Raw genomic sequence first — 22,618 nt, forward strand, 5'->3', positions numbered from 1 at the left:
CAGTATTTCATGTATCTCTGTTAAAACCCTGACACCTAAACATCAGACGTGTCTCACCACCCCTCCAGTCATCCTCAATGGGCATTAGGAAAATTAGGTATGTTGCATTTTAGACACTAAGCGAATCCATGGTAAATTGAATTATCTGATAGACTGGAAAGGATTAGATCCTTCTGAGCGTTCTTGGGAAACCGCATCTTTCGTTCATGCCCCTCCTTTGGTGTGACAATTTAATCTTTTGAATCCAGTGACACCACACCTAGCAAGTCGGCCTTTGGGGGCGGGGGGCTGTTGTGGGTGCACTGGCACCTGCAAGAGCTTGATTACAGTAAGGTGCTGTTGCTTGCAACATTCAGACTTATTTGGGTATATTTATTACATCCCTGAATATCAAGTTTGCAATAACCAATGCTTGTTAAATGTCTCATTTATTCTAACCAATTCTTATTGCTTATGCACATTGCATTCCACCTGCTCCAACTGTAACTGCCAAAACATGTGCTTTTCACAATGTGATCTGTATTGAACATGTGCCACAATCAGGAGGATAATTGCTCATTTCTTTAACAAGCAACCAACTGCCTTTCCACCTACTCCAACTGTAACTGCCAAAACATGTGCTCTTCAAAATGTGATCTGTATTGAATATGTGCCACAATCAGGAGGATAATTGCTCATTTCCTTGACAAGCAATCAACTGCCAAAAGGCACATGTGCACATTTTATGATTTAAGGATGCTTGCGAGTTAGAGGCTTTGCTTGGCTTCATACCTATTGCTCTGCTCACCTGTTTCCAGTCTCGAGTTTCTTGTCCTCCATCCTACCACCAGTTGAGTCCAGTGCAAGTCAAATTCCTTGTTCTCCACTCTGTTTCCGGTCAATTTCCAATTTTCCTGATTCTCCGACCAGTTACCACTCGCGTTCCAGCATTTCTCGTCCTACGGACACCCTCCAGTCGAGTTCTGTCAATCCTCGCCCTCCAAACGGCTTCCTGTGGAGTCCCAACTCTCCTCTTCTGTCTTCTGCTGATGATCCCATATTTCCTGTAAAAGAGAGAAAATAAGAAAGGTGAAAAAACCCAGTTTTCAAGCAAGTACCTTCATTTCAAGGTAAAGAAAGATTAATTGTTTAAATGAAACAAAACAGAGCCCTGTCTTTTAAATAATTTGTGACAATAAGAATTAGTGTGATTTATCTTTTTGGTGGGAATCCAAGATACCACTAAACAGACATTAAGGAAAGACGTATTTCCTGTAACAAGTGCTCCCCTGAGAATTAGGAGATTGGAAATAGAGCACGTTTATGAGAAATATTATTGGCAAGAGATTACGCCAGAACACAAAGAAGCCCTTTAGTCAAGTTGACTGTTTTTGAGTTTGGACATTGCTTCAGTGGCTCTGAAAGTATTGTAAAAAGAGGAAGAGACTTATTCAGCCTTATAGAAACATAGGAACAATGTGTCAACAAAAAACTGATATTATGCAATGTACCATAGTTTATGCAAGTACAATGTATTAATGAAATAATTATTTTGCAGCCCAGAATACTAAAAGACCAAGAACCCAGTATTTTGATAAATCAGAAGTCCTGATGCCCAACACAACACTCAGCCCAGGGTCCAGCAGTCCGATTCTGCAGTCCACAAAGCAGAAGCTAGCATTTTCTCTTCCCAAGCCCCCCTCCCCCTTGAGGACTTGCAAGAGGGCAATGTACTCTTCACTGCGGTCATTTTAGTCCTCACCGGGATTGGGGAATTGTCATTGCCCCATTGGAACACCTGAAATTCAGGTAAGTGGCTCGCACAGAACAACATACTACTATTCTCAGAACATTACGGACAGGCACTCTTGCCTCTAAACACCTAAATACTTGTGAACACTATTTATTAGGTGATCCTCATAACAGTGGGATTCATTGCTTATAGATATTTCACCTTTAATGAAGGTGAAACACATGTTGCATCAACAGAAACAATTGTGACTGCATTTCAAACAACTGTCCTAAAGGAATGTCCATTGGCACAGGGCTAAAGTATAATAGTGGTGTCTCTCACTCCAGCCTTAGACACTGTCACAAAGGCAAAGCCTTACATCCATGATGGATCCAGTGGGCCACTTCCTTAACAGCTACTGATGTAGATTGCAGTTTGACCCTACTTAGAGAACACAGGACTTTCTGCAGTATGAACAAGAATTCCTAATGCTTAATTAAATTGTGCCTCTAGATCAGTATGCTTGGATGATGTATACTGATGGTTCATCCCACCCAGCATTTGGTACTAAGCATAAGTACTCTGCAGCATGTGCTACAGTAAAGGCTGTCATGAAAGATGTTTTTTTTCAGGCACAAAAACATATAGAATCTTATGTACCGCTCGGCTGGCTGAATTGAATGGTTTGGTTCTGGCACTGCAGATATGGATCCAGAATTTGCCAAAATTATAGTGTGTGATTCCTATTACTGGGTTCAGTCTTATAATGATAATTTCCATTACTGGTGCTTGAGTGCATTCAGAGATTCTAAAGGTAATGCTACCAAGCATAAATTGAATTGGAGAAAGGGAGCAGCTCTGAAAGCTACTTTGCCACAGGCTCATGTAATACAGATATTGGCGGTGATTCTAACCGCGGCGGGCGGCGGTCGCCGCCAAATGACCGCACCGCGGTCACAAGACCGCGGCGGCCATTCTGGCTTTCCCGCTGTGCTGGCGGGCGACCGCCAAAAGGCCGCCCGCCAGCACAGCGGGAAAGACCCAGCAACGATGAAGCCGGCTCCGAATGGAGCCGGCGGAGTTGCTGGAGTGCGACGGGTGCAGTAGCACCCGTCGCGAATTTCAGTGTCTGCTAGGCAGACACTGAAATTCTTTTTGGGGCCCCGCGGCACCCCCTACCGCCATCCTGTTCCTGGCGGGAGACCCGCCAGGAACAGGATGGCGGTAGGGGGTGTCAGAATCCCCATGGCGGCGGAGAGAATTCTCAAGGGCAGCGGAAAGTCGGCGCTACACCGCCGACTTTCCGTTTCTGGCCGCGGCTGAACCGCCGCGGTCAGAATGCCCAGCGGTGCACCGCCAGCCTGTTGGCGGTGCTACCGCGGTCATTCGCCCTGGCGGTTTTTACCGCCAGGGTTAGAATGACCCCCATTGAGTCATCAAAGTGTTGGTGTGCACGTTGTAGGGAGTTCATTGACTGATGAAGCTGATAAACTGGCTGTTCAGACTGTTGTAGTAGCTGTGATTACTCATTTACATATGAAAATAGATGATGAAAATATGGCTGTGGTCACTGTTACAGGTAGTGGCATACCTCTACCAAAAAACTATCCAGCAAAACACTCCTATCTCTTGAGTTCTCAAAATATTCTCTTTGCTCAAATTCTTCAGGTAGGTGATTGAGTGATACCCAACCAGGACCACAGGGTGGAACTAATAATTGCTGCTCGTGAAGGATTAGTATCTGCCCATGCTGTTGTTGCAGCTACAGTTTCCTTGTTACAGAAATGTTACTGCTGGCAGAGTCTTTAACAACAAACTAAAAATACATCCTTTCTTGTGACATTTGTCATCAAGTTTAATAGTTTCACCACTGCACGCCTACCTCAGTCACCCCTACGAGTTTCAAATAAGCCATTGCAATGTGTCTATTTAGATCATTGAAGATCACTCCATATGGATGGTATGCTTACATTTATTTTATTGGCTATTGATTCATGTTCTCAATTTCTATGGGTGTGACCACAGCAATTGGCTGATGCTCAAAATTTATTAAAGATTTGCAGGTCTTTATCAGTACATAAGCAGTGGCAGCATTCCACTCGGACCAGGGACTGGCCTTTGCCTCTAAGGCTTACCAGGATAGCATGGACACCCAAGGAGATGCTGTGCATTATTCCACCCCCTATTATCCTGAGGGAAACCCAGTAGTGGAACTGAAGAACTGTGACTTAAAGCAGTCCTTCAGAGCTGGAGTATTAGGTTCTGGTTGTAGTTGGACTCATCTCCTGTATGGAGTACAGAGAGCTTTAATTAATCTGCCTAGAAAACCTTTGGGTGGGCATACCTCCTATGAGGTCCATTTCCGGGTCCAAATAAATGTTCCAGATCTTGATGACCCTGGCATAGTGGTGGCAGATGTGCCCTTTGACCCCAATGAACGTTTTGCTGTCTTATAGGAATTACAAGACTTCTGAGATGAGTGCTCAAATATGAATTTTAAACTTTATGCCACTGACGCAGTGGAGGAGCAACCAGCGACTTTTGACTGGATTCCTAAAGTTGGGGATCTAGTTCAGGAAACAATTGCAGACAGGAAAGAGTTTGGCCTATCCTAACACACACCAGTGCCTGTCCTTGTTGTTCAAAGTACTTGAACAATAATTTTGCCACAGTTTGCTGGTTGTAAACAGAAACATGTGTTTCCATTAATTTGATTGTTACATCATGTGACCAGTCCTACACAGTAGGCACAAGAGTATCTGAGTAGTTCCTTGTCTCCTCTCCCTATACTGTAAGAGATGCCGCTATATTCATTAAGCAATCCTAATACCTTTACTCCCCAGCTGGGGTTTTCAATACTGAACATTCACCAGTGCCTGTAAATACTGTCAATACAGGACACATTCCTCATGTGAGTTTACAGTTTTCTACTACTGCACCTGGGAATGAAAACATTCATTATCAACTACCTCTGGAGGTACCTACTGGCTCTCATTTGCCTCCTAAGGTTCCTGTTTTACACAGACTGCCTCTGGTTAATTTGTCACATTGATGATTTGCCTTCAAATTCTTCACACACTTCTTTGCATGGTGCATGTGTTCTGTTATTTTGGTTGAAAAATACTTATATGATTCCTCCAACCTCATACATTTGGATATTCTTTCACAATTTTTTTCTCTTTACAGTTTATTTTACTGCTGTTGAATTAACCTTATCTTCCAGATCATTCATCTCCAGAACTGGTAGCTGAAGTACTCAAGCCCCATTCTGTCTCACATAAGGTCTGAAGAGACTTGTCCCTTGTGAACATCATTGTATTTCCTATCCATGATGGCATTATTTGGGATAAGGTCTCCTACGATATTTTTGGTCCCATAGAAACTTTCCAAATTCTCTATGTTTTTAAAATTGCTATTGATGACATTGTCACCCAGATTTCCATTTCAGATAAGTAGAATATTGCTACTGTTTCTAAAATGCTATCTGAATTAGAATCCTACACAGTATTAATGAGCATTTGTATTTGAATTTTGAAAACTATGGTGAAATGTACTGTATTGCTACCATCATTATGCATGCCACTATTTGAACAGAGCTATTAATCCACGCACTGTTTTTAATTATGCACAGTTGGAACACTACCTAACACCACCTATAGTGAGTCCCCAACAGTATTTGAAAAAGTTCCTCAATTTTTCTGCTCATGTCCCAACAGACTCTGGTTCATTCATGTTAGAAATGGGGTCTCTAGTTGGCGGAGGTATATACCCCTGTGAGCAAGTAGCCTCTTTCTAGCATGGTTACCCCCCCAATTTTGGCCTGTTTGTCAGTGTGTTTGACTGTGTCACTGGGATCCTGCTAGCCAGGGCCCCAGTGCTTATGTTTTTTGGCCTGTTTGTCAGAATGTTTGACTGTTTGTCAGTATGCTTAACTATGTCACTGGAATCCTGCTAACCAGAACCCCAGTGCTTATTCTCTCTCTGTTTTCACAAATTCGTCACTACATAGTGGTAACCCAGTATTTCATCCCAAATTGGCATACTGGTGCCCCCTTATAAGTCCCTAGTATATGGTACTTAGGTACTCAGGGCATTGGGGTTCCAAGGGATCCCTATGGGCTGCAGCACTACTTTTGCCACCTATAGGCAGCCTATGCAAAGGCTTCTAAAGAACTGCCGTTGCAACCTGTGTGAAATGGTGCATGCACCATTTCACAGCCATTTACACTGTACCTGGCCACTTATAAGTCACCTATACGTCAGGCCTTTCAACCCTGAAGGCTGGGTGAAAAGTACCTGTGTGTGAGGGCACCCCTGCACTAGCAGAGGTGCCCCCACATCATCCATTACCATTTTCCCAGACTTCATGAGTGCGGGGACACCATTTTACGCATGCACTGGACATAGGTCAATAGCTATGTCCAGCTTCACAATGATAACTCTGAATATGGCCATGTAAGGTGTCTAACATCTGGGAATTGTACCCCAATACTGATTCGAGTATTGGTTTTACAATTCCATGCACTCTGGGGGCTCAGCAGTTGACCCCCAGTACTGCCATACCAGCCTTCTGAGGTTTTCCAGGAAGCCCCAGCTGCTGCCACCTCACAGACAGGTTTCTGCCCTCCTGTTGCTTGAGCAGCTCAAGCCCAGGAAGGCAGAACACAGCATTTCCTTTGGGAAATGAGTGTTACACCCTCTCTCTTTGGAAATACGTGTTACAGGCATGGGAAGGGTAGCCTCCCAGAGCCTCTGGAAATGCTTTCAAGGGCATAGATTGTCCCCTCCTTGCATAATCCAGTCTACACCAGATAAGGGACCCCCAGTCCTTGCTCTGTCATGAAACTGGTCAAAGGAAAGGGGAGTGACCACTCCCCTGTCCATCACCACCCCAGGGGTGGTTCCCAGAGCTCCTCCATAGTGTCCCTAGGTTTTGCCATCTTGGATTCCAAGGTGATGGGGCACTCTGGGAGCATCTGAGTGGCCAGTGCCAGCAGGTGACGTCAGAGCTCTCCCCTGATAGGTGCTTACCCTTCTTCAGCAGACACCCCTCTGCAGTCACGACTGATGGTGTGGGTCCGGTCTGCTGATGAAGTGTGTGGATCTAGCAACACGGGTGGTGGACTAAAGTTGTCCCGATGCTCCTAAGGTCCAGATGTCCAACTTTGGTGGAGGTAAGAGCTTGCCTCCCAAGCAGGACAGTACCCCCATGCACCATGTGATTTGCAGTTGCTAAGGCTTGTGCGTAACCTTCCATAAAGTTCTTCATGCACAGCACAGCTCCAGCCTCCATCACTCCTTCCTGTGATGCACAGCTTCCTGAGAGGTTCTCCAGAGGGGTGGGATCCCTTTGTGTCATGTTACAAGGGCCTCCATTTGCACCTTCTTTGTCCCCGTGCTGTGGGACTCCTGGGCACACTGCCTGGTCTTCTGAGGGCTCTCTGAGTTGCTGATAGCTCGCTCTGTCTCTCCCTCCTGAGTAGAGGCCACCAGGTCCCTCCTGGTCTCTGGCAGTGCCATTTTCCGCCAACTGTGAGATTTGCATGTGCCGTGGTTTGTTGGCGGAATTCAGTGACGCAAACCAGACTGCAATCATTCATCCGGCATGGGACATCATCTGCACCAACCAGGAGCCCGCATCAATCTTCTTGGGTGCAGTACTGACTGTTCTTCATCACCAGTGGTTCTTCTTTTGAACCTTCATCTGGGTTAGCAGGGGCTCCTGTTCTCCCTGGACTCTTCAGTGCTTCTTGGACTTGGTCCCCTTCTTCCACAGGTCTTCAGGTCCAGGAATCTGTCACAACTTCTTATGTGGTCTAGGAAACCTACTGTGATTTACTCCCATTTTCCTGGGCTCTGGGGTGGGTTCTATTAATTCCCTTTGGTGTTTTCTTATACTACCAGAACCCCCCTACACACTACACTTGCCTAGGTGGGAATCCAACTTTTGCATTCCACTATTTTAGTATATGGTTTGTGTTCCTCCGAGGCCTATTGTAATCTATTGTGATTTTCACTATTTGCATTGTTTTCTAACTGTTTTACAGCTATTTCTGCATTCTAGTGTATATACTGTGTATATTACTTACCTCATAAGGGAGTATAGTCTCTAAGGTATTTTTGGCAAATAATTTATTTTTGTAACACTGAGTATTTTATTCATGTGTGTAAGTACTGTGTGACTACAGTGGTATTGCTTGAGCTTTGCATGTCTCCTAGATAAGCCTTGGCTGCTCAGCTACAGCTACCCCTAGACAGCCTGGCTTCTACACACTGACTACATTTCACTAATAAGGGATAACTGGACCTGGTATAAGGTGTAATTACCTTTGGTACCCACTATAAACCAGACCAGCCTCCTACAAGCCTTGTCCAAATAGGGACAACAATCCTAGTCAGGGTAAGTCACACACAATCCAAATTATCCTGTGCCCACCCTCTGGTACCTTGGCACTGAGCAGTCCGGCTTAACTTTAGAAGGCAATGTGTAAAGTATTTGTACAATAGCTTATACAGTAACACAGTGAAAACACCACAAAAATACACCACTCAGGTTTAAAAAAATATAAGATATTTATCTGTTTAAATGAAGGTCAAAACGATAAAGATTCAAAAAGCCCAAGTTGAGATATCACTTTTGCATGATTAAAAAAGTCTTAAATCTTAGAAATCAACAGTTGTCTCTTGTTTGCACAAAGCACCTGGTTTGTGTCACAAATTGCTTGCATGGAGACCGCAGAGGAGGAGATGCATGGCAAAATAGGTTGTGCGTCAAAATTTCCGTTGCAGCACAGACAATGCTTTGTTTTTTTCCAAGCTGCAAGGGGCTTTGCGTTGATTTCCGGCACGCAGTCTTGGTTCCTCACTACAATGTGAGGGCCTTTTTGATGCCCAGGGATGATACGTGGAAATCCTGGGTGTGTGGGACAAAGTCACAGGCGTTGCGTCGATCTGGTAGGCGGTGTGTCAAATTTTCTGTGACACGACAGGCACTGCGTCAATTCTTCACTCAGGATGTCAGCCTGCATCATTCCAGTTTAGCTGTGCATTGATCCGGTAGGGCTGTGCGTTGAATATCTGGTCACAAGGCTGGGGCTGCATCGATTCTTCACTCAGGAAGTCGGACTGCGTCTTTCCGGTTCGGCTGTGCGGAGATTTCTTGGCCGCACCAAGGTTGTGCATCTTTTCCATCAGGCTGTGCGTCGATTTGCGGCGCACAAGGATTTCCTTGAAGAGATTAAGGCCCTCAATACAACATTGGCGGTAAAAGCCACTTACCGCCGTGCAGAAGACTGCTAACACACCGCCGTGGCAGCGGAATTCCGCCACGGTCATTATGACCCACTGCTCGGAATCCACCAAAATTGAGACACCCACACAAGTCCGCCACACCAAAGGTCAGTGATAAACTGGCGATAACAAAACCTCCACAGTCACGCCAACAGAAATATGCCCACACTATCACGACCCACGAATCCACGCGGCGGTCTTTCAACTGCGGTATTCCATTGGCGGTACACACCGCTGCACTCAAAATACACATACTCTTACAAAACACAGCCACATTGGACAAATCAAAATACACACACCTGATACACAAACACACACCAATCCCACACACCCATTACAATATAAAACACCCCCCAACAAACCCCTATGACCAAAATACTGAAAGAAGGCCCGAGAGAGACACTACAAACTACTACCAAGCATCCACAGGCACACAATACCATCACCCACATAACTTCCACGCACCTCACACAACACACCACTAAATATCACCCCACACATCACAACACACACCACCCCACACATCACCCACACCACCCCATGGCACGGCAAAGACACCCCAGGTTCTCTGAGGAGGAACTCAGGGTCATGGTGGAGGAAATCGTCCGGGTAGAGCCACAGCTGTTCGGATCACAGGTGCAGCACACCTCCATAGCTAGGAAGATGGAGCTATGGCAAAGAATAGTGGACAGGGTCAACGCAGTGGGACAGCACCCAAGAAATAGGGATGACATCAGGAAGAGGTGGAACGACCTACGGGGGAAGGTGCGTTCCGTGGTATCAAGACACCACCTTGCGGTTCAGCGGACTGGCGGCGGACCCCCACCCCCTCCCCCACAACTAACAACATGGGAGGAGCAAGTCTTGGCGATTCTGCATCCTGAGGGCCTCGCAGGAGTAGATGGAGGAATGGACTCTGGTAAGGCAATGCTTTACTACTATATCCCCCACCCTACCTGCATGCCATCACATACCCCCACCCTCGCCCTCACCCCCATCACTCCAACTCCTCACAAATGTCCCAATATCACAAACCACACATCCCAACACCAAGCGGACGTGACCGCAATTTTCTCTCTGTTCAATCACTCGATACCTGATCTTGGACAGGAGAGGACCTACACTGCAAGTGCTGCTGTGACCTCAGTCTGGAAGAGACAATGGCTCGTGCGTCTGGGGAAAGTGCCCCTGCCTTCACCACAGAGGAGTTGGAGAAACTCGTGGATGGGGTCCTCCCCCAGTACACGCTACTCTACGGTCCTCCAGACAAACAGGTAAGTACACTGGGAGCATGCTGTATGGGCTATGCCTGTGTGGAGTGGGGTGGATGAAAGATGGGAGGGAGAATGAGGCGTGCATGAAACGACGGTGAGTGCATGTGCCACATGGCAAGGGTAGGGATGGGGGCCAATGACTGTGACAGTGCAGTTGGTAATAACTTTTCTTTTTCCCCTGTACAATTCATGTAGGTCAGCGCCCACCAGAAGAAGGACACCTGGGTTGCCATCGCCAAGGACGTCTGGACCCTGGGGGTCTATCACAGACGGAGCACCCACTGCCTTAAGAGATGGGAGGACATTCGCCGCTGGAGCAAGAAGACGGCGGAGGCCCAGCTGGGGGATGGCCTCCCAACGTGGGAGGGGTGCCCATCACACCATGACCCCCCTGATGTTCAGGATCCTGGCGGTGGCATACCCGGAGTTGGATGGGCCCTTGAGGGCATCACAGCAGCCACAAGGGGGTGAGTACACTCTCATTCAGCTGATTCAGCGTGCAGTGGAGGTGTCTGGGTGGGGGAGGCGGGCTGTGGGTTTCCCCAGGCTAGGGCGAGTGTGCTAGTTAGGTCCCCTTCTTCTGGCAGACCCTGTGGCACCCCACCCCGCCTGTGTACAGTGCCACCTACACCTAGTCAGGTTCCTGTGACATCCATGTGTGTAGATGTCGGCCATAGCCTTGTAGGCCATGTCCCAGGGATTGAACAGTGGACTCCAAGTGCGCGGCGTAGTGCAGGGGGCTTCTGTGTCTGTCGTGTCCGCCAACGGTAGCGGTAATGCATGCACTCAACATGTCTTTCTTCTGTCGTCCCCCCCCCCTTTTTGTGGTATCCCTGTTCTTGTGTGCATTAGCATCATCAAGCGGAGGAGCAGTGGCACCAGAGCAGGAGGGAGCTGCATCCCACATAGCCCTGGAGGGCGACACTACAGAGTCTGAATTCACCAGTGTGACGGAGGGCGAGGGGAGCTCCACGGCAGGGACAGGAGCTGACACCAGTGATACAGACTTGTCCTCTGATGGGAGCTCCCTAGTGGTGGCGGCCACATCTGTGCCCCCGCATCTACAGGTACAGCCGCCACCCCCACTACCAGCACCGCCCTCCCAGCAGCCTCTCAGCCTTTGCCCGTGCCCGCTCACCCAGGAGGGTGGGCATCACCTTCACCCCAGGCACCTCAGGCCCTGCCCCAGTCACCCCTGCTGCCCTCAGTGAGGAGGCCATTGACCTCCTCAGGTCCCTCGCTGTTGGGCAGTCTACCATTTTGAATGCCATCCAGGGTGTAGAGAGGCAGTTGCAACAAAACAATGCATTCCTGGAGGGCATTCATTCTGGTCAGGCAGCCCTTCAGCAAGCTTTTCAGACTCTGGCCTCAGCACTGATGGCAGCTATTTTCCCTGTCTCTAGCCTCCCCCTCCAACTTCCTCCACCCAGACCCACACCCCTGTACCTCAGCCTACCCCAAGCACACCATCAGACCAGCATGCACACACCTCAACACACAAAGGAAGCTCAGGCAAACATAAGCACCAAACATCCCACAGGCACTCACGCAAGCATCACCCACATGCAGACCAACATCCACTGCCTCCACTGTGTCCCCCTCCTCCTCGTCTCCCTCCTCCCTCCCAGTCTCGTCTCCACTCACACCTGCATGCACTACATCTACAGCCACTACATCACCAGCACACATACCACCACACCCCGCTCACGTGCAGTCACCACCCCCACTACCATTTGCACGTCCCTTGTGTCCTCTCCCAGTGTGTCTGTGATGCCACCTCCCAAGGTACACAAACACATGCACACACCCACCCAACAGCCATCCACCTCACAACAGCCTCCAGCGCATGCACCTTCACCCAAAGTCACCAAACGTACACCTCCTACAACTACAACCTCTTCCTCCACTCCCAAACCCCCTCCAGCTACCTGTCCCAGTGTTCCCAAGAAACTTTTCCTGTCCACCCTTGACCTCTTTTCCACACCTCCTCCACCCCGTCAGACTCCTAGGGCCCGACTCTCCAGGTCCCAACCTAGCACCTCAGCCACAACATCTCCGGGACCAGTGGTGCCAGTAGTCACCGGATTCTGGAGTGCACCAGGCAGCAGGGCAGCCAGTGTGGCAAGGAGCCACAGCACGGACAGTCCCCCACCTGTCAAGCATCAAAAGTTGGCCAGTGCCCGGCGGGAGAGGGGGAAGACTCCAGCCACCAAAGCCACTTCCAGGGGTACAGGTGGGAGTGTGGAGTCAGCTGCGACACCTTCCAAGGTGGGGAAGGGGCACAAGAAACCCGGCACGTCTGGGAAGAGCAGCACAGCGGAGAAGCCCGCCATCATCCCCGCTGCCCAGGAGGCCACCGCCATCATCCCCGCTGCCCAGGAGGCCACCGCCATCATCCCCGCTGCCCATCATTCCAGCTGCCCAGGAGGCCACCGCCATCAGCCCCGCTGGCCCGGAGGCCACCGCCATTATCGGCGCTGCCCAGGAGGCCATCACCATCAGCCCGCTGGCCAGGAGGCCACCGCCATCAGCCCCGCTGGGCCAGACAGGACCGCCAGCACCAGCCCCGCTGGGCCAGACAGGATCGCCAGCACCAGCCCCGCTGGGCCACACAGCACCACCAGCACCAGCCCCGCTGGGCCACACAGCACCGCCAGCACCAGCCCACTGGGCCACACAGGACTGCCATCACCAGCCCCGCTGGGCCAGACAGGACTGCCAGCACCAGCCCCGCTGGGCCAGACAGGACCGCCAGCAGCTGATTCGCTGGGCCAGACAGGACCACCAGCGCCAGCCCCGCTGGGCCAGACAGGACCGCCAGCAGCTGAGTCACTGCCAAGGACCCCGCTACAACAAGCACCACTGAACAGGACACCGCCGCCACAAGCACCGCTGAACAGGACACCGCCGCTACAAGCACCGCTGAACAGGACACTTCCGCCACAGGCACCGCTGCCAAGGACACCGCCGCCACAACCACCGCTGAACAGGACCTCCGCCACAGGCACCGCTGTCAAGGACACCGCCACCACAAGCACCTCTGAACAGGACACCTCCGCCACAAGCACCGCTGAACAGGACACCGCCGCCACAAACATCGCTGGCCCATGAGCACCAAGGGCACTGATGCTACTGAGTCCGCCAGGAGCAGGATGAAGCACTCTGGGCACAAAGCCCCCTCCAGAACCAGTGGAGAAAGGCATCCACTACCTCAGTCCTTGGCAGGATGAAGCACTCTGGGCACAAAGCCCCCTCCAGAACCAGAGGAGAAAGGCATCCACTCACACAGTCCTTGGCAGGATGAAGCACTCTGGGCACAAAGCCCCCTCCAGAACCAGTGGAGAAAGGCATCCACTACCTCAGTCCTTGGCAGGATGAAGCACTCAGGGCACAAAGCCCCCTCCAGAACCAGTGGAGAAAGGCATCCACTCACACAGTCCTTGGCAGGATGAAGCACTCTGGGCACAAAGCCCCCTCCAGAACCAGTGGAGACTGTTATCCACTTGTGAGACTGTGGCTTTGCACTCCCCAGGATTGAACAGTGGGCAAACCACCCACTGTAGAGACTTGAGAGACTGTGGCTTTGCACTCCCCAGGATTGGACAATGGGCACGGGGCCCCCTCGTGGATTTGGCGTTGTGCACTCAACCGGCTGAGGTGCCCCCCCTTTCCCTTTCCCCTGAGGTGCCTGTTTTGTTGCTATCTGATGCACCTGCAGTGTTCTCTCCGTCATGTTCAGGTATTGAGTGTGGGCCTCGCCCATGCAGTGTGGGCCCAGTGTTCCACGGACTTCAATGGAGCAATACCTGGACTACTATTCTTGGTGTATATATTTTTTTATAGTGTATATCTAGTTTTGTGTACTGGATTTTAATATATTACAATGGTTACACTCATTTCCTTTTGTCTTTGCATTCTTCCGGGGGGTTTGGGGGGTGTAACTGTAATGTATCATGCTGTATTAGTGTGTGTGTTGTCGTGGGTGAGGGTGAGGGTGGGGGTGGAGGTGTTGCGTGTGTGTGTCCCTGGTTTTTCCCTCCCCCCTCTCCTGTGTCGTAGGTGCAGTACTCACCGTGGTCTTCGCAGCCGGGGTTCGTGCTCCTGGTAGAGGAGGAAGAAGATAAGGGCAGGGAAAATGTGAATCTCTAGTTCCATGGCATCCTGGTTCCTCGTGGGGTGTGTAGAGGTGAGCGTTTTCCCTTCGAAGTCCTGTTTCCGCCGTGTTTTTGTTCGCGGTTAATCCACCCTGGAAAAGGTGGCGGATTGGTAAGTTGTGATATTGTGGGCGGTACATTGTCCTCCGCCTGTCTGTTGGCTGTGACCACCGCGCTGTTTGTTTGTACCGCCTTGGCAGTCGGAGTGTTAAAGTGGCTGTCTTTGTTTGCGGTTTCCGCCACGGTCGTGATTCCATTTTTTTTTCTGCCGGCCTGTTGGCGGTATTACCGTCGCTTTAACACCGTCCGCCAGGGTTGTAATGACCACCTAAGCCTGTTTGGCCTTAGACTTCAGAAAACAGGAGGCAAGCTCAATCCAAGCCCTTGGAGATCACTTCTCAGCAAAGTCAGAAGGCAGCAGGGCAGCAGTCCTTCTCAGCAAAGCAGTCCAGATGAGTCCTTTGGACAGCCAGGCAGTTCCTTTTGATATGTTGCAGGCTCAGGTCTAGAAGTGTCTGAGTTGGTGGGGTCAGAGACCCAGTTTATATACCTAAAAATGCCTTTGAAGTGGGGGAGACGTCAAAGAATGGTTCTGAGGTGCACATGTTCCCCTTTCATTACAGGTCTCTCTGCCAGGGTCCCAGTAGTGGGTTTGGCAGTCCATTGTGTGAGGGCAGGCCACTAGCCTTTGAAATGTAAGTGTCAGACTCTCCACCCTTCCAGCCCAGGAACACCCATTCAGTATGAAGATGAGTGCAAGTGTGACTGAGTATCCTGTGTTTGTGCTTGTCTGGGTGAAATGCACAAGGAAGGTGTCAACCAGCGTAGCCCAGACTGGGGGCCAGAGGGGGAGCCCCTGCACTGCCCATGCATTTGGCAGAATGGTGTATACAACTCTTTACTTTCTGGTTCAGCTGGGTGGTTGGTGTGACCCATTGCCACTAGTAGCTGCAATTCAAGTTTTTTAAACTCTTATGCAGATTTTAAAGCCAGCAGACCAGACCCCCAGTAAATTTAATTACAACACTTGGGTTTAGTTACTACCTATAGCATTGAAAAGTTATACAAGCAATGGTTAGAGCATTCTATCATGTCTGCAGTTAAGCAACATTTATCTCTTTTATCAGACAATATGGATTTACAAAACTTTTGGTTAGGTCCTTAGTCTCCCCATTCTAAACATGTAATATATGCCACTTGCAATGAAATTTGAAAAATTACTCAACAAGAAGCTGCTTAAAGGTTGTGACTAATTGATAAGGACAGTTTGGAAAAGGTATTGGCTGTTGTTGATAAGAACATGACTACATTGTCTACTCGTATTTGTTCATTGAATAATATTGTCTCATCTGTATTTGATAACATACAAAATTGCATATATGGTCAAAGTCAAATTAGATCAATTTTGTTATTGAGTTGGACATTGCAGGTTTTAGAATGAATCAGAGTGCCATGAATGAAACAGAATTATTTTTGCCTTATACTTTGTCACATATGCAACAGGTACTGGCAAAAAAGATGCAACCTACAATATGCTTAATATAGAGCATTTAGAGAAACTGCTTTTTACCGTTGCAGAAACTCCTTCTGACATTTGGTCAATTCATTGTTTCATTTCCTTACAAATCTTTGTGTTTCATTTCACATCATGTCTGAAGCAGTTTCAAGTAGGCTGATATGAGCAGATGGGTGGAAATGTTTACAAGAAGCTTGGTTTCTTCCCTTTAATTACAGGTGTATGAGTAGGGACAAAGAAGTGGAAATAAATGCAAAATTTCTTTAAGTCATTCTTTAGTCTGTAAAGAGATATCACTTTGTGAAGCTTAAAATGCACCCATGACTAATTTAGTGTGTTATTTGAAGGGAGCTCTGTTACCCTTAATTACGTCAGCATTTCTGTTACTTTCTAATGAAAGTTACTTAATTCTGAAAAACTAAGGTTGTTGTGGAATGAAGCCAGGTGTCCCCTATGTTGTAACTGTTTCCAAGGTCGTGACTTGCTGTGTGAATTTTTTATATCATCCTACACACATGACTGGGGAAGGTACCTTGTGGCCAACAGTCCCAATTTCTAAAACTAACTCTTAAATGTTAAGTCGACTGAAAGCCTTATTTTTTCAAAAAGACATGGCATTAACATCTTCCCAAGAAAACTTTGATATCCAAGGTGTTCAATCTTTCTCTGAAGTGCAGTCACTCTTGCATACTAACTTGCCCCTGCATTTCAGTGAACTTGTGCACTGGATTTGTCTCTACTTGGATTGATTCTGCCTTTTTTACATTCTTTGGTTTCAAACGTTTTTGGGAGACATTCCACTTGAGCTATTCGTGTTGATCACTACTTTGGTTCTAATTTTGTTGCTCTGCAATGGATGTTCCACAACAGGGCCAAATGGTGATGGATACCACACAACCTTCTGTTTCATGAATGCATGGTACAGTATTTTGGAAAGTCCTTGTTACAAGAACTTGACAATAACTTGTCTTTGTCTTTTCGATCCATGTGGTTTCAGAATGTCCAGCCTGTGTTTTACTATCTATGGTGCTCTTTCAAGTGTACACTAGACTTATGTGTTTCTACATCATTGTCGCAGACTACGGATATGAATCTGCTTGTGCATCCTTTGTAGGTGCACCTACAGTGTTGTCCTATATTGCTTCCATTGCTGCAGGATGCTTATTTTGAGTCGCCTTTGTGGTTTTGGATATATGTTTCCACTCCAGGTTGTATGGTGTTTGGCTCCTGTTCTGAGGCTGCACTTCTGGCACTGATGCCTTCAACTTCTGGCTGGTACTGACCTCGTTTGTTTCCTGGAACTTACTATTTAGGTCTCTGTGAATCTGTTGTCTGCAGACGTGGGTTCCTTCCTGGCCCCCAATGAATCTATGGACATGGAAATGTTTCAGGGATACTGTCCTGCACTTCCAGTGCCTGCAGTACTCTTCAATTTGGTTCCTTGCTTTTACATTTATTTTTCATTTTTAATAGCTTGCATGGTTTTTAATTTGGCATTTTTACTACTTGGAATAAAGTATTTTTTTGTGTAATTTTAGTTTTTTATATATTCCTTTAGTGCTACTATATTTCCTTTAGCAGTCTCCTTTCTGACCAAGGGGAGGGTGTTGTAGGGCTGACGCCCAGTCTCCATAATGGATTTCGGTTTTAGCTTGCCATCTTTTTCTAACAGTTACTTTTTACATATTTTCCCACTAACAGGTGAATGTGCTGCATTCTCATTTATTCTTTGTAGACATCATCACCCGGTAGTCTACACATTTAATCCAGGATCAATCAATCAGAACGCACTGCCCTTGTTTTCTCTTTCTGTGATCCTTAGGAGACAACCTGTTTATGCTAGACAGGCCAAAGTAGCTGTTCTGCACCTCTGTCACAGTGTCGTAAGGACAGTGTTTTATTATGTAAACAGTATCCATGCTATACTGAGGGAGAGGAGCACTTCATTCTGGGATTATCATGGAAGCACCGTGAATTGTGACTGTGATGCAGCCCCACTGACTCTGATCTTTATTGTGTGAAGCAAGATAGCCTGTTTACTTAAACTGACTTTCTGACACCTAAGACTAAGGTGTGGGATTCAGACTATCTCAATGGATCAGGCGGAGGGTACTCCCACTATGCTCCCTTTAGTATAGCATAAGTAACAAATAGGAGTGAGCAAACATTAGTGACAATTTTTTTTGTATTGCTCACATTTCTTATAATGCTTTTTTACAATAACATGTCTCATCTGTCTAATAATCACAGCTCATGTTTTCTTTGCAAGAATATGGTCATTTCAACAAATGTTTTGAAAATGCATTTCTTATCTTTCATAATAAACAAGAGCTAGATCTGTTTCCACAAATTCCTTGGGAATCAGAGTTGTCATGTTCGAGGTTATCAAAAACATCCATTACCCAAGGTTAGGGGTTAGATGTGGTATGGGAGCTAGCCAAAACAAATCAACATTTACTGATGATATATGTAGATTGAGGGCCATATTTATGGGCTTTTGGCGCATGGCAGTGCAGCAAGTCACCTTGCTGTGCTGCCTTGCATCAAAGGGAAAGGGTAGGAATGCCCTTTATTTAAGCAATATAGCTTATTCCTGTCCTTTCCCACTGTGCTGGTGCCGTTTTGGCAGCCTAGGACCAATGCAGGCACCCCTGCACCATGGTGCAAGGGTGCCGTTACTGTAGGTAGGATTGTATTGTGCAGGAAGGGGCACTTTCCTGCACAAAAACAATCCTGTGATGCTTTTTCCTCTTTCTATGTGTACTGCAGCATATAGAGAAAGAGGGGAAAACAAGTAGAAATAAAGATATTTCTCCTCGTTGTGCTTTGCCTGTGAAGGCATAAGATTTTGATGCATCCCCAGGTTAACAAGCTCTTGAAAATCTGAGGATGCATCAAAATCCATGGGTGTTGCGTGGGAACACCCCCGCAATGCCCATGGAACGCCTCCCTTGCACAGAATAGGACAAAACAGTGATTTTCTCTGCCTTGCCTTACTCCATATCAACGAAGCCATTCCAAGCCAGATAAAGTAGCTTTGCATGGGCTCATGGACATGAGTTCAAGGTTTGCGCTGACATTGCATCACAAAAATTGATGCAACGGTGACTCGAGGGGCTCATAAATATGCCCCAAAGTCTCTAAATTGTGGAGTTCTTGTTGCTATATACCCAGTCGTACTAAACGCATAGGAACCATATAACACAATGTACAAAGACCAACTTCCAGTTCCACCTAGTCATGGGACCTAGGATACAGGCTACAGACAACAAATGGTTGGGGCAAATGCATGCCAACTTTCCACAAGTGCCATTTTCCGAATTGTGACTTAAAACCTGACTATACCACTAAAGAGGGTTTTAAGTTACAATTATTCAGACACCAAATTCAGCATTCCTACTGTTGCGTAGGCTCTCATTATTCTAATGAGATTACTGAATTTTGAGCTGCAGAATCGCCCGCGGTGTGGGAGACTAAGTCTAACCCACTGCGGGTGAAACCTGTCACTCCAATCCGGGTTTTGCTCCGGCTAAATAGCAGTGCCTCATCTCTACCCAAGGATAGGGATGACTTGGCAGCCGAGTGCATGACATACTTGGCTTCTCAGGGAAGTCATGGTCACTCAGGTCTCATCCGTTTCTCTCATTTACAATTCAGTCTCATATATAAATTGCAAACAGAAGTAGTATATGTTTAATAATGAGTTTAATAAAAACAACTGCATCTTAGATAGCAAAGCGTGAGTTGCAATAACCAGGACGACACAACATGACAGTATTAAAATTGTGACAAGAAGAGTGAAGCATGAAAACAATGCCATCATATTGTCACTATAATCAATGGACTAGCTCCTACCTAGGCTATGATAGAGCACAGCATGTTAAGCTCTAATTCTGCCCTTCAGGTTCCCCTGGGAAGACATCAATCCCCATACCTGAGCAAAGGTCTGCGGTCTGCGTTAGCATCTGTAGCGAAGCACTCAGCAATCAGCAATCAGCATACAGTCGTGGTGCCCTGGCTGGAATCTCGCTCTAACGTATAAGGGACAAGGAAGTGTTTTTATAATAACACAGCTGATGTTCTGATAAAATGTTCCTACGTAAGGATGTGTGTTTTCTACGAATGTTGGAGACTAAAATTCTACCACATCCACCGGCAATGTACCGTGCTGTAGCCTTGGAAGAAGCACAGAGTGATCAAGAATGTCTTGTTTGAGAACAGATTTCTGGCCTAGGCAAAAACAGTTAGATAAACGGAAAATAAAACAAGACCGTAAAAATCGTTATTGTAACAATAATAAGACAAAGCCGAATAAAATATATCTAGGTTAAAGTGCACAGCTGCCTAGTGTGTTTAAATAACGTGCATGGATCTATAACTAAAATGGCTACACAACACTACCTGCTCCCAATTGAAGGTTACCACTTGTAACCCAGTATCATCTTATGGGAGAGGTAGGCCATGCAGTAGTGTTTTTCACTACTAGGACATAATACATAATACATTGCACCCTTCCCTATGGGTAATAGAGGGCCTACCCTGGGGGTGACTTATATGTACTAAAAAGGAATGCTTAGGCCTGGATAAAGGTTTATTTTGCCATGTTGAAATGGTAGTTTAAAGCTGCATGCATGGCCTGCAATGGCTGGTGTGGGACAGGTTTGCAAGGCTACTTAAGTGGTTGGCACAACCAGTGCTGCAGACCCAATAGTAGCATTTAATTTACAGGCCCTAAGTACATATGGTACCAAATTACAAGAGAATTATAAGTAAATTAAATGTGCCAATTTGTTTAAAGGAGACAGTATAAGTTTGGTATGTAACAGGAATATCTCGTCAAGGTAAATAATTACCAAACACTCCTTTGATCAGTATTTAAGATTTAATAAATTGCTAATCATGGCATTATGGCCCTCATTATGATCTCTGTGGTAAAGACCACTGAGATCAGTGCTGGCGGTCAACAGAAGACTGCCAGCGCAACAACCCCCCCCGCCGGCCATATAATGTTTTCCCTTGAGTGTTTCCACCCCACCCGCCGGCCCAGCAGGGAAAAGGGCCTTACATTGACAATGGCACCAAATGGAGCCGCCCCCAAAGTTGGTGTGCGGCCGGTGCAGTAGCACCCGTCGCACAGATCATTGCCCGTAAATCGGGCAGTGACCTGGGCGACTGGGCACTACACAGGGCCCCTGCACTGCCCATGCCAGGTGCATGGGCAGTGCAGAGGCCCCCAGGGGGGCCCTTGAGCACCCCTTCTGCCAGCCTTTCCCTGGCGGAAGAACCCGCCAGGTAAAGGCTGGGGGAAAAAGGGTACATTATCCGGAGGGCAGTGCTGGCTGCCTGTTGGTGGCAGCCTGGCGGTGGCGGAGGACCGCCTGAGGTGGTCTTTCCTTGTTATTTATATGGCGGTCTAGACAGTCATGCCGGAGGCTGTAATTACCGCCGGTGTGGCGGTCTCAGCTGCCATGTACATAATGAGGGCCTATGTCTCTTACACATCTGACTGCCAGTAAAAAAAAACATAGTACAACAGAGGTGGTAGGAAATTGGGTCTAAGTGTAGCTAGCTGATACCTTCCAATATGAAAAGTGTATAGCAAAAAGTCACACTAATTGGATAACATCAGTGATGTCATCAATGAGGTCATTTGAGATGTCATCAGTGATGTCTCCATTCACTGGTGACATCTCAAATTAAATGATAATGACATCTCTGATGATATCATTCAATGAGTGTCAGTGTTTAATATATCATGAGGGACGTAATATGTGAGGTAATAAGCAGTGTATGTCAGGGACTGAAGTTATAATTTGCTCCCTGAACCATAACTGGCAAATTTCAATTTTTGGGCTTTAAGTGCTAGTTTTTTAAATGTCTTTAATACCTATTGATAATGTTAATGTAACCTCTTTTTTTAGTGACTATATTATACATTATAATTATAGATCAAAACAAAACCTTTTTAGGGACAGAGTGATGCATAATTTACACAAAACAGAATAGATAACTTTGGGTAGTTTCCAAGTTTAGGTGGAGAGCAGCTCCAGTAAGGGGCACCCTGCAACACCAGCAACACTCTAGATTTGCTCACCTCAAATGTCTGTTTTTCTAGTAAAGTTTTTAAGCATAGGATTGGCTCAGTGCCATCCATGCCGAGCTAGAAAGTGACAAAGTGTTTTGCCATTTGTACAGCAACATTTTTAATCATAAGATTGGCTCAGTGCCATCCTTGATGATGTATGAATAGTGTGTGTGTGTGTGTATATATATATATATATATATATATATGTATATATATATATAAATATAGGTATATATATTTATACGACCTACTGAGAGTCAGCAGTAGGTAGTTATAGTTAGGACTTAGTTTCCAGAGGGAAAGCATTTATGGTTTTGCTAATAACTTTGGTGCCGTTCGGTGTATTTTCATTACATTTTCAAACCTAGTTTGCCACTAATTTCAGCTGTTGTTCCGAATGTCTTGGGGTGATTTCTCAAGTGAGGGCTGAGAAAAGGGGGGGGCAAAAATGCATTTCCCATGGGGATTTATGACACAACTACAGCCCAAACCCCTGAGTGGAACTACACCAAATGCGGCAGAAAGCTAGATCTTAAACCAGAAAGAGTGCTTTTTGTAAACCGTTCAGTAGTTTTGGAGTTAATATTT

Source organism: Pleurodeles waltl, chromosome 1_1 (assembly GCF_031143425.1).
Source record: "Pleurodeles waltl isolate 20211129_DDA chromosome 1_1, aPleWal1.hap1.20221129, whole genome shotgun sequence".
NCBI classification, from domain to species: Eukaryota; Metazoa; Chordata; class Amphibia; order Caudata; family Salamandridae; genus Pleurodeles; species Pleurodeles waltl.